The 13,393-nt window shown below is 35.5% G+C and overlaps 1 pseudogene across 1 annotated transcript in view; it reads left to right on the top strand.

Moving 5' to 3' along the window:
- The window catches only part of LOC306665759 (nucleophosmin-like), a 35,277-nt pseudogene extending 28,315 nt beyond the window's left edge, over positions 1-6,962 (top strand). The window contains exon 3 of the transcript in view: positions 6,471-6,962. The product of the transcript in view is annotated as a nucleophosmin-like (transcript). The remainder of the gene's footprint in view (positions 1-6,470) is intronic.
- Positions 6,963-13,393: the final 6,431 nt, after the last annotated feature.

The following is a 13,393-nucleotide window of genomic DNA, read 5'->3' as shown; positions in this document are numbered from 1 at the left end:
TCTGAGAGATCTTAATTATGAATTCTGATTTTTTATATATTCTGATATTTTTAACATTATAATTGCTCATAAAAATTTGAGCTGTGCAGAAGGACAAAAAAAGAAAAGTAGAAAAGGATAATAATTGCACAGGAAATGGGGAGGTATCAAATTATATTATTTAGAATAATTCAGATAGCAAAAGCTTAAGTAAGATAAAAGGCAATGAGGATATGTTGAAAGGGAACTACCAGAGCAAAAATGTGCACTTGTGCAAATATCAAAGCAAGTCTTTTTTTAAAGAGTAAGAAGACATTTAATATAGAGAAAGAAACACACTAAGCATAATACATAAAGCGGTTCTAGGATAAATTGACATAAGGAGTTGATACTCAACATATTACTGATATCTGCAAATGTGAATGAGCTTAAGTTGCCTTGTAAAAGAAAGAGATTTTCAGACTATGTAAGAAAGAAATAGACTCTGGTCTGTTGCATGGACAGGAGAAACATTTTAAACAAAATGATTAAAAAGCTTACAAAGAAAAAAAAAAAAAAAGGATGTGAAAAGTTTTGGTGAGTGAATGGGAAGAATTCCAGAGCACAGTAAGAGCTCTGACATTACCCAGTGCTGCAGAATTTAGGACACCAAACATTAAAGAAGACGTGGAAAGACATTATTATGTGATAAACCACATCCACAACATAAATATGTCATTTATGAATATCTATGCACCAAATTGCAAAAATCCCATCTATAACATAAAGTAGAAATTACAGCCATGGAAGGAGAAATAGATAGGAAAAATAATGATAAGAGAGTTTTACTCAGGACAAGAGAGATCACGTGAATGAAAAAGTAAGTACGGGTAGAGAAGAGTTAGTCAACAGGGATGATAAATTAGATTTTGTAAATGTGTATCAAATGGTGTAGCCTTTAATAAAGAATGTATTTTCGTCTCAAGCAGACGTGAAGCAGTCATTGAATCAGATCATCTGTTAGATCTGTTAGATTGTAAGTTCCATATTAGCCACAGAATGCTTTGATCGCAAAGTGGTGAAAGTAGAAACAAAAAAGCAAATTTTATAAGTGTTCTTCCAAAGATGAAGGAAAGAGATGGATTTCCCTCCTAAAACAACAGAGACAGTTGAACAAAAACTGACATTTTCTAAGACACTGATATCAAAATATGGTGGACAGTGATCCAGAAGAGTTGGGAGGAGATGCCATGAGTTCCCTTTTCCTGGCCTCGTGCTGTGGGAGAATGCCCAGCCCTCGGTGTAGGGAAGCGGATTCAGGCAGAGCTCAGCAGATCCCCACTCTGGGTAACTGAGTGTGGAGAGACCAAGGTGGCTGGAGTTCATAGGACAGCATGAGCTACAGAAGGTCTCTCTCAACACAAAATTGATCAGTTCGTATTGCTCAGCACATACTGGTCCAATCAACTGAAAGGACCACAGGAAATAGTGCCAGGTACTCTTGCAGGGCAAGGACAGTTTCAGTCCCAAATAGCTGAACTGGGAAATGTCACGATACACATAGAAACAAAAAGAGTGTTCAGAAGGATTTTGCCTAAGAATTCCCTAGATTAAATGCTGGTTCCATCTAACAAATCTTACAAGCATAATATGAAAGAATTAACTGTTTCCAAGTAACTTGACTGCATTCCAGAACAAAGCTCAAAAGTATTTATAGGAAATACATAAATAACCCCAATCCAATAAGTTAAAATTCATAATGTCTGGTATCCAATAAGAAATTCCCAGGCAAGTAAAGAAGCAAGAAACATAATCTATAATGAGGAGAAAAATCAATAAATTAAAACCAACCAGAACTGGACACATGTTATAATTAGTACATGAGGAGAGTTATAATTATAATCCATATGTTCAGAAAATTGGTAGAAAGATAGAGGATTTGTATGAGAGCCAAACTGAACATCTAGTGATGAAAACTACAATATTTTACATGAAGATATGCTGGATGAAATTAATGGAAGGTTAGAAATTGGAGAAGAAAAAATTAGCAAATTTAATTTGGTGAATTTAAAGACAGCAATAGAATCGGTCACAAAGTTTTAATTTTTGAAAAGGATTGGTGTTGATTCTTTCTTAAATGTTCAGTAAAATTCACCAATGAAGCCATCTGGTCCTGACTTTCTTCATTGGGAGTTGTTTTTTTTTTTTTTTTTTTTTTTTTTTTATGATTCAAACTGTACAGGATTTATAGGCCTGTAGTTTTTTATTTCTTCTTAACTTCATCGTGGTCGATGGTATGTTTCTAGGAATGTATTTTCTTTTAGAATATCCAGTGTACTGGTGTATAATTGTCCATAGCAGTCTCTTATGATCCTTTTTTATTTCTATGGCATCAGATATAATGTCTTTTCTTTCATTTATGATTTTAATTATTTGAGACTTCTTTCTTTTTCTTAGTCAGTCTAAATGTCAGTTTTATCTTTTCAAAAAACCAACTGTGTTTCATTGTTTTTTTTTTTTCCCCTATTTTTCTGTTTCCTGCTGCATTTATTTCTGTTTTATTCAATGCTACTTCTTTATCTGTCTCTAACTTTGGGCTTAGTTTGTTCTTTTTTTCCTAATCCTTTGAAGAAAAGAATCAGATTGTTTCTTTGAGAACTTCTTCCTTTTTCGTGTTGCTATTTATTGCTATGAACTTCCCTCTTGGTACTGCTTTTGCTGCATCCTGTGGGATTTGAGTATGTTCTTTCCTTATTTTCTTTTGTCTCAATGTATTTTTTATTTCTTCTTTGGCCTAATGGTGGTTCAGGTATGTGGTTTTAAATTTCTACATGTTTGTGGATTTCCAGTTTCATTGCTGCTATGATTACTAGTTTCTTTTGTTGTGATTAGAAAAGATACCTGGTATGATTTCAAGCTTCCTAATTAAGGTGACTTATTTGTAAGCTAATGTGATAGATCTTTCAGAAAGATGCATCTGTGCTTGAGAACACTTACTCTTTTGCTGTTGAGTGCAATGTTTTGTATATGTCTGTCAACTCCAGTGGCCTGTTATTCAAGTCTTCTGTTCTCTTTCTGATCTTCCATCTGGATGTTCTATCCATTATTGAAAGTGAGGTATTGAAGTCTCTTACTATTATTGTATTGTCTTTTTCTCTTTGTTTCTCTCAGTGTTTGCTTTTATATATTTAGCTGTTCTGATGTTGGTTGTTGGGATGTTCCAATGTTTATAATTGCCCTATCTTCCCGATGGATTGACCCTTTGATCATTACATAATATCCTTCTTTGTCTCTCAGAATAAATATATAAGCTGAGAGAAAATATTTTTCAGGACTACATGTTGGATAAAGAACTTGTATCCAGAGTATTTAAGAACTCTCAAAACAGCAAGAATTAAATAAGAAATCATACAAATCAATACAAATGGGCAATAGACTTGACCAGATACTTCACCAAAGAAGGTCTATGGATGACAATAAGCACATGAAAAGATGCTCAACACCAGCAGCCATTAGAGTAGTATAAATTAAAAATATAATGAGCTCTGACTGCCCACATTTTTAAATGACTAAATTAAAAAAAAAAATAGCTGTATCAAGTATTGGTAACAATTTGAAGGAAATAAAAGGCAAAGGCATATATTTCCTTCCTTTCTTTTTAAATTTTTTTTCTTTTTCATACTGGGGATTTAACCCAGAGACACTCAGTCACTGAGACACATCCTCAGCCCTTTTAATATTTTATTTTGAGAGACAGGATCTCACTAAATTGTGTAAAGCCTCCCTAAGTTACTGACACTGGCCTTGAACTTGAGATTCTCCAGCCTCAGCCTCCCAAGCTGTTGGGATTACAGACGTGCACCACTTGGCCAGTCATAGACTGCCCTTGATGTCAAATGTAGAGTCACTTTGGTAGACTGTTTGGTATCTTCTTATAAATTAAATTTACCCATCATAGATAAATCATTCAAATCCTAGATATGTGTCCAAGAAGAATGAAAGAGTATGACTATACAAATACATGCTCCTAGTACTTCATTTGCACTACCTAAAAATGGAAAACAGCACAAAAGTCATCGGGTGAGGATAAACCAATGGTTGGACATCCATGTAGTGGAATTCTATTCAGCAATGAAAGGAAATGAACACTAAAACATGGATGGATCTCAAAATAATTATGCTGTGTAAAAGAAATTATGCAAAAAGAGATCACATATTATATGATTCCATTTATATTAAATCTTACAAAATTCAAACTAACCCACAGTGACATAGCAGGCCACTACCTGGCAGGAATGAGGGTGAGAGATTACCATGGCTTGGGTTTTGCTGATATGCTCACTATCTTCATCATGGTGATGGCTTCACTGGTGTTTATAAATGTCAGAACTTATCCAACCATGCATCTTAAATATGTGCAGTTTATCTTATGACAATTGTATTTCAATAAGACTTTTAGGAAAAGACTTTGATATCAAAATGTTTTTAACAATGCCTTTCCAACTAGAGTTTTTTAAAAAAAATCTTTTATTGAACAGTTCTGCAGTAATAATTAAAACATAAGAGAGAATTCAAAAATTCTGAAAAAAAAGGATAATCAAACCACTAAGTATCCCATCATAAGATGTATTTAAAACAGTGATCAGAAAGTTCTCCACAGCTATAAAAATCATACCTATAAACACTGAAAATTGAAAATAATTAAAATATGTAATGCTTCCCCCAAAAGTACAAGAAAGTGAAAAATCTAAATATATAGATAGTTGAGATAGAGGACAGGAATATAGTAAACCTAAACAACAAATAAAAATCCCAGTTTCTTTTTAAGCCAACACTAAAGAAAACAGAAACAAATATGTTAAAAATGTATAGAAAAATATATGTATATATAATTGACAAGGAAGAAATATCTACTGATAGAGAGCAAAGTTTGTTTTAAAATTGGGAGGTGCTGGTACACCTGTAATCCCAGCAGCTCGGGAGGCTAAGGCAGGAGGATCAAGAGTTCAAAGTCAGCCTCAGCAAAAGTGAGACCCTATTTCTAAATAAAATATAAAATAGGGCTGGGGATGTGGCTCAGTGGTCGAGTACCCTGAATTCAATTCCCAGTATCCAAATAAAATAAAATTGGGAGGTATTTTTCATATTTGTGCAAATAAATTGAGTGGAACAAGTAGAGAATCAAGCAGACACTCTCTGATTAGAAGACAGTATACAGCTTAACATTTGGAATCATGTTATTATTCTCCATATTCAAAGAATCATATCAAAGCAACCTGAGGGAAAGCATCATCCCTAAGAATATTCCATGAAATTACTTATTAATTATGAAAGAAAAAATGACTTTGGAAAGGAGAAATCTAGCTCAGTACCTCTTCATAAAATGAATGAAGTTAATGTTGTCAACAAAAATACAAGACAACATGGTCCCAAATTAAAAAATTGCTTAAGTAGTGTTTCTGCCAAGAATGCATGAAGTTTAATCCACAGGAGATGGTAGGCCAGCCCAAACTGTGGAGAGTTCTAAAATAACTGATCATTGGTCTTGGTGTCAATGTTAGACAGTACCAAAGAAGAGTGAGGATAGGGTTCCAGATTAAAGACCCATGACAAATCAAAGTGAATTCTGGACTAGAAGACATAACTGCTTAAAAAAACACTACTGGAATCATAGAGGAAATTAAAACATGGACTGTTGATAGGATAGCAGTTAACTTTCCTGATTGATAATATCCTGCACTTATGCGAGGGAATGTCTTGGGAAATAATTATGACAGAGTAGGCAAACTTGATGTAATGCAACTTGTTCTTAAACAAGAAAGAGCGAATGATAGAGTAAATCTGGCAAAATATTACTTATGAGCAGAGCCAAGCAAGCAGATATGGAAATCCATGTGCTGTTCTTGCAAATTTTCTATAAGTTGGCAACTAGGACAAAGCAAATTCTTTATAATTGGACGATTCCCATGACAGTCCTGATGCTCAATGAGTACCCCAATTTCTTAATTCCATAGCACTTCTTAAGCTCCACTACCAACTATTTATTTATTATGTGTATTATGAATCTCCCACCATAAAAACATGAGCCCTCAGGAAAAGAAAGATTTGCTCTTTTGCAGAATGAAGTAATCTTGAATTTCTAGAATTGTGCCTACTACTTAGTAGGTATGAAATAAATACTCCTAAATGAATGCATAAGTGCTATGGTTGTGTAGAACAGGTTCAAGCTGCCTGTATCCAAGGCCTTGCTTTCCTGTTATAGATCAACTTGGGTACAATGCTCACTGCCCTGGAGCCCAGCTCCCAAAGAATATTAACTTCAAGGAATAAGGAGAGGGCAATATCAGTGGGAGTGGAAGATCCATTCCTGGGACCTCAAAGAACAAATTGGCAAAGGCTGTAGGGATCAACATTTCAGGAACTCCAGAACCTAATCAAAAGCTTTAGGCAAGCTGGGGAACATTTAATGAAGGGGGAAAGAATTATGTCTTAATAAGAAAGCTTTGGGACAGATGCAGAGTCAGAAGATAAAGAGAAGGAGGAAGTAAAACTCTCCAGTGTATCTGGAAAGCCATCTGCCCCTGGAGGTGGTAGCGAGTTTCCCCAGAAAAAAGTAAAACTTGCTGCTGATGAAGATGACGATGACGATGATAATGATAATGATGATGAAGGGGAAACTGAGGAAAAAGCTCCAGTGAAGAAATCTGACTCGATACTCCAGTCAAAAATGCACAAAATCCAAGCCAGAATGGAAAAGACTCAAAACCATCAACACCAAGGTCCAAAGGTCAAGAATCCTTCAAAAAGAACAGGAAAATACTCCTAAGACAACAAAAGGACCTAGTTCTGTAGAAGACAATAAAGCAGAAATACAAGCAAGTGTAGAGAAAGGTGGTTCTCTTCCCAAAATGGAAGCCAAGTTTCCCAATTATGTGAAGAACTGCTTCCGGATGACTGACCAGGAGGCTATTCAAGATCTCTGGCAGGGGAGGAAGTCTCTTTAAAAAAATAGTTTAAACGGTTTGTTAAAAATTTCCATCTTATTTCATTTCTGTAACAGTTGCTATCTGGCTGTCCTTTTTATAATGCAAAGTGGGAACTTTCCCTCCGGTGTCTGATCAAGGTGGTCCAGGTTCCATTGCCAAGAAGGTGGTGCCCCAAATGCCTGCTTAGTTTTTAAAGATGGAACCCCACCCTTTGCTTGTCTTTTAAGTATGTATGAAAAGTTATGACAGGACATAGTAGTAGTGGTGGTCAGACATGGAAACAGCGGGGAGACAAAAATACACATGTGAAATAAATTCAGTATTTTAATAAAGTAAAAAAGAGAGAGAGAGAGAAAGAGAGAGAGAGAGCACTTTGTGACATTTTTATTTACCCTGGTACTGTTCCCCATCCCCAGCTTGGCGGCAGGTGGAAGACAATAGACAGCACTCCCAGCATGTATCAAACACTGGAGGGAACAGAACAGATCCCATCCCCCAAAGAACTGGGACTTCATTTTGATCCATCTGGTGGCTCATTGAAGAACTATCTCAAAAGTGCTTGCCTCTATTATACCTAACAGGAACACATCAGGGTTGATCCAGTTATCTGAAAAGAATTTTATTGAAAACACGTAAAGGCCGGTGTATTAACTATTCCTGCCCAAGGAAAGAGATCACAGTTGAGAAAAATAATAGACTAACATAAAACCCTGGGAAGAAAGTCTAGGGAATGAGAAGTTTTGGACAATAAGCTCTTTTAAAAGCTCCCACAATTCGTGGGATCCAGAAGGTCATGCACATAATTTAGGGTAGACATAATTTAGGTTCAGAAAAAATGTGAAAAATCCTAGCCTCTTACCTCTGGCCAAATTTAAGGATCTGCATACCAGGAAACAAGGCTAAGGTAGAATCATAAGCAATCTTGCTGGCTTTTGAAGGTATACTCCAACACATTCAGCATCCATCCTAAAAACCTAACATTTTTTTTTTTCCTTTTGGTTCTGGTGTTTAAGGAAATTTCTGAAATCACTAATTGACCACTATTCTAATAGAATAGAATGTGACTATAGGATACCAACTTTGCAAACTGGCTCAGAAAATTCATTAACATATAATCAAACAACAAATACAATTAGAAGTAACAAATACTAGGGTGGATAATCTCATTTCCAGAGTCTCCTCATTATAATGGTCAAAATGTCCAGCTTTCAACAAAAAATTATGAGGTGTGGAAAAAAAAATAAGAAAGTATGATCCCTACATAGAGAAAAAAGAAATTATCCCAATTGAAGCCCAGACATTGCGATTTTAACTATTTAAAATATTCTTAAAGTGTCATAGAAAGCCATGTATATAGAACTAAAGGAAACCATAAGAATGGAGAAATACTAATAAATATTAATACATAAATGCATGCATACATACATAATACACATAAACAACAGAGTTAGTAATTATAAAAAGGAACCAAATAGAAATTCTGGAGTTGAAAAGTATAATTAAAAAAATGAAATGTTCAATAGCAGATTTGAGCAGAGAAAAGATTAAACTTGAAGATAGGTCAATTAAAGTTATACAGCTGGAGGAACAGAAAGAAAAAATAAAGAAAACTGAACACAAATTAAGAGACCTGTGGGTCATCATCAAGCATATCTACATAATAATGGAAATCTTGGAAGGAAAGTAGAAAAGAAAAAGGAATAAAAATAGTATTTAAAGCAAATCAAACATGTTCCAAATTTGATGAACAATGTGAATCTACACATCCAAGAAGCTCAATGAATTCCAAGTGGGATAAATTAAAAAATATCTATACCAAGATTTATTGTAATCAAAGGGTTTGAATTCAAGGACAAAGAGTCTGGAGGACAACAAGACAGGAATGACATGTCATGGGCAAGTATTTCTCAATAACATGAAGAGCTGATTTTTCCAATACAAACCATGAAGGCCAAAAGGCAGTGAACTGACAAATTCAAAGTGCTAAAAGGAGGGGAAAAAACCCTGTCAAACAAGAATTCTATATCTGGCAAAATTATACTTAAAATATAAAGAAAAATTATGACAGTACCCCAATTTTTGAGAAAAAAAATCTAATGAGTTTGTGGCTAACAAATCTGCCCCACAAGAAATGCTAAGGAGAGTCCTTTAGGTTAAAATGAAAGGACATGAGAAGGTGCCACAAATCCACATTTTTTAGAAAAAGGAACACCTCCAAAGGTAACTACATTGATAAATATCAATGTCTGTGTTACTATAGTTTTATAATTCTTCCTTTTTAGTTTTATAATTCTTCCTTTTTTCTGTATGACTTAAAATACAATTTTATAAAACAATCATCACAAATCTATTTTGACAGTCACACAATATATAAAGACATGTTTTGTGCAAATAACAGAGGGGATGGAGTTATATGAGATCACAGATTTGCAAACTCTAAGCTGGTACTTACTCTTACTAGATTGTTACAGAGTAAGTTACTAATTGAAATGCCTAGAGAGCAGTGAGAAAATAACTTTGAAGGTATAATAAGTAAATTAAAAGGAAACAGAACTATACATTAAAAATATCTACTAAAGCTAAGAAAGGCAGATATGAAGGTTGGGAAAATAGGATAGAAAATATAAACAAGAATGATGAAGGCTCTTCCTTCATAGAAAGTATGTTAAAGATAAATGGATTAATATCTCAAATTAAAAGACAGAGATCAACAGAATGGATTTTTAAAATGGTATGCTGTCTGTAAGATATATAATGTAGATCCAAAGAAAGAAATAGGTTGAAATTGAAAGGGTGGAAACGTTTTCATGCAAATGGAAGCCAAAAAGGTATAGGATGGAAGGATTTTTTTTTTCCTTTTTTGTTCTGGGTGTTTAAGGAAATCTCTTTCAAATCATTAAATGGAAAGACAAAATAGACTGTAACACAATGATAGACTAATCATTGATAAAATAATGCAAGACAAAATATACTCTAGCACAATAGTTACAAGAGGTGAACAAGGACATTATATAATAATGAAGGAACCATTAAGTCAAGATCTAACAATGATATACTATATGTGCCTAACAACAAAGTACCCAATATATGGAATAAAGGTGGTTAGAAAGGAAAAATTGACAACAATAATTCTTGGTGCTATGGTTTGAATATACTCTTAATGTGTAAGGGCTCGAAACTTAATCCCCAGTTGACAGTGTTGGGAGGTGGGACATTTAAGAGATGACTAAGTCTTGAGGGTAGAGTCCTTACAAACGGGTCAATGCCATTATCATGGGAATGGGTTAGTTATCTAGGGAGGGGTTTCCTGATCAAAAGATGGGTTCAGTCCCTTCCCTCTCTGATGCTGCATGTTGTTTTGCCTGTCCATTCTCCTGTCAGGGGATGACACAGCAAGAAGGCCCTTGGTGTATGTGGCCCTTTGATCTTGGACTTCCCAGCCTCCAGAACTGTGAAACAGACATTAATTTTCATCATGCATTGCCCAGTCCTACGTATTCTGTTATAGCAGCACAAAACTGTACTAAGACACTGGGGACGCTACTTTTAATGGATAGAACAAATAGATAAGAGATTATCCCAGAAAACAGATGACTTGAACAACACCACATACCAAATGGACCTAACTGATACATACATAGCACATTCCACTCAACCACAACACAACAGTCTTCTTCAACCATGTGGAAATGCTCCAGTATGAGCCATAAGTTTGGCATCAAAATATGTCCCAATAAGTATAAAAATAATAAAGTCATATAAAGTATCTTCTTCAATTACAATGGAATAAAATTAGAAATCAACAGAAGTAAATTTGGAAAATTCACAAGTACATAAAAATAAAACAACACACTCCTAACCCAATGGGTCAAAGAAGAAATTACAAGAGAAAATTTCAAATTCTTTGATATAAATAAAAAAATAAAATGCCAAAATGTATATGATGTAACAGAAGCAGCATTTAGGAAAGTTTTAGCTGCATGCATCATTTGCAAAGAAGAAATACCACAAATCAATAACTAAACACTATATTTAATGAACTAGAAAAGCAAACCAAAATAAACTCAAGCAAGCAGAAGAAAGGAAATGATAAGGATTGGAGTGGAGAAGAATGATGTAGAGTTGAGAAAAATAACAGAAAGAACAAACCCCCAAAGTTAGTTATTTACAAAAGTTAACAACACTGAAATTTTTAGACCGTCTGAGGAAAAAAGAGAGAGAAGGCTCAAATTACTAAATTCAGTAATGAAAGAGGGGACATCACTATGACCCTGCACAAAATGGATTATAAGGGAATAATAGAACAATAGTAAGCTAGCCAATGATATAAATTAGATGACATTCATGAAATCCTAGAAAGAGGCAAAGTACCCCAAATCGACTGATGAATACACACAAAGCATAGACGTCCAGATTAAAGAAATTACATTTAGAGTCCAGAAATAAACTCACCTACCTACATTTAATTGATTTTCACCAAGAGTCCCAAGACCGGTCAAAGAAGAGAATTTTCAACAAGTGAGGTTGGGACAACTGAACATCCAGGTGTGAAAGAATTAATTTGGACCTCTATTCACCATACACAAAATTGATTTTAAGTGATGAAAGACCAAATGGAAGCAATAAAACTACAAAAAATCTTACTTTAAAAAAGGTAAATGACCTTGGATTGGGCAATGTCTTCTTAGATCTGACACCAAAAGCATAAGCAACAAAGGAAATAAGGATAAATTGAACTCTATCAAAATTAAGTTTCATGCATCAAAGGACACTCTCAAGAAAGTGGAAAAGCAAACAGACTGGGAGAAAATATTTACAAATCATTTATCCTGTAAGGGACTTGCCTTGGACAGCTTAGTTTTGTTCCCTCGTAGGTTGGAATCCCACCCTTCAAGGTGATGGTGTCGGAGGTGAGTCCTTTGGGAGGTGATTCATGAGGGCCCTGAAGAAGGGGCAAGCAGCTTTATACAAACAGGTCCAAGAGAACCCGCTGTTCCCTTCATCACTCAAGAAAGCAGCGTGAGACGTCTTCCACCTATGAACCAGGTAGTGGGCCCTCACTAGATGCCAAATCACCAACCCCTTGATCATGAACTACCCAGTCTATAGGATGGTGGAAAGTAAACTTCTATTGCTTACATAGTACTTCTGGTACACATGGTGCTTTGCGGTAGTGGTTCAAACAAGCAGCGCCAGATCTAGTATATGAACTACATAAAGAACTCTTAAAATTCAACTACAAGAAGATAATCTAATTTTCCAAACAAGCAAAGGACTGTAGGCATTTTCCCAAGGAAGAGGTATCAAGAAGATGTGACCAGGAAATATGCTAAAAAATGATCAAAATCTTTCAACATTAGGGAAGTGCAAATCAAACCCAAGAGAGACCATGGCACACATAGTACAAGCTATAAATAAAAGGAAGAAAAGAATGAGGGTTGATAAAGATGCAGAAAGAGCAGAAGGAACCTTATACATGACCAGTAAGGGTGTAAAATGGAATAGTCACTCTGGAAAGCCTTTTGAGAATCCCTCAAAAAAGCTGTGAATAAGGTTACCACATGACCAAGGAATCCAATTCCAATGCATGTATTCAAGAGAGTTGAAATCATGTCCAAACAAAAACATCTGTACACAAGTTCACAGCAGAATTGTTCATGAAGTAGTAAACACTCAACCATTGAATGACAACTGGATAAACAACATATGCAATAAAATATTATTTAGTCTTTAAAAGAAGGAAGACTTATACATGCAACAAAATGCATGAATCTAGCAAACCTCAGGCTAAGTGAAAGAAGCTAGTCATAAGAGCTATCTATTGTACTAGTCCATTTACAAGAAATGTCCAGAATCGGCAAGTCCATTCAAACAGGAAGTCAATCAGTAGTTACCAGAGGCTGAGGGGAGGGCAGAATAGGGAGACATTACGTGAATGAAAACCCGTAGGGTTTCATTCTGGGGGAAGAACACCTTGGAATTAGTGATCATGTTTGCATCATTTGTGAATGCATCAAAAACCACTGAAGGATGCACTTCAAATGAAATTTAGGTTATGTTCCTTTTATGCCAATTTTAACAAAGAGAGTTATGGGAGGTTCTAATATGATGGTGCATTTGAACTTTTCTGTACAGGATCTTTCCAAACACGTGCTCAATGACTATTAATATGCAGGCATTTCCAAGGGGCCTTTAGGACACATTCCCCTTCTCAGCCACAGCATCCCTCTCCTGTTCCCTGGACCCTGAATACTGGGACTATGAGGATCAGGTCTTCCTGGCTGCACTGCGGGAGGGGCAAAAGGGCTGAGGGGGGTGGGTTTGCCAACACTTCAGCTAGAAATCTGGATCCTCACGAGTTGTCTGAGCCTGTTCAAGCATTTCGGTCTAGTGACAGGTAAGCAGTTGGTATCAGGAGGGTCCAGCTTGCAGTCCCACCCCTCACTCTT

Source organism: Sciurus vulgaris (genome assembly GCF_902686455.1).
Source record: "Sciurus vulgaris genome assembly, chromosome: 7".
NCBI classification, from domain to species: domain Eukaryota; kingdom Metazoa; phylum Chordata; class Mammalia; order Rodentia; family Sciuridae; genus Sciurus; species Sciurus vulgaris.
This window is presented reverse-complemented; position numbering and strand designations above follow the sequence as displayed.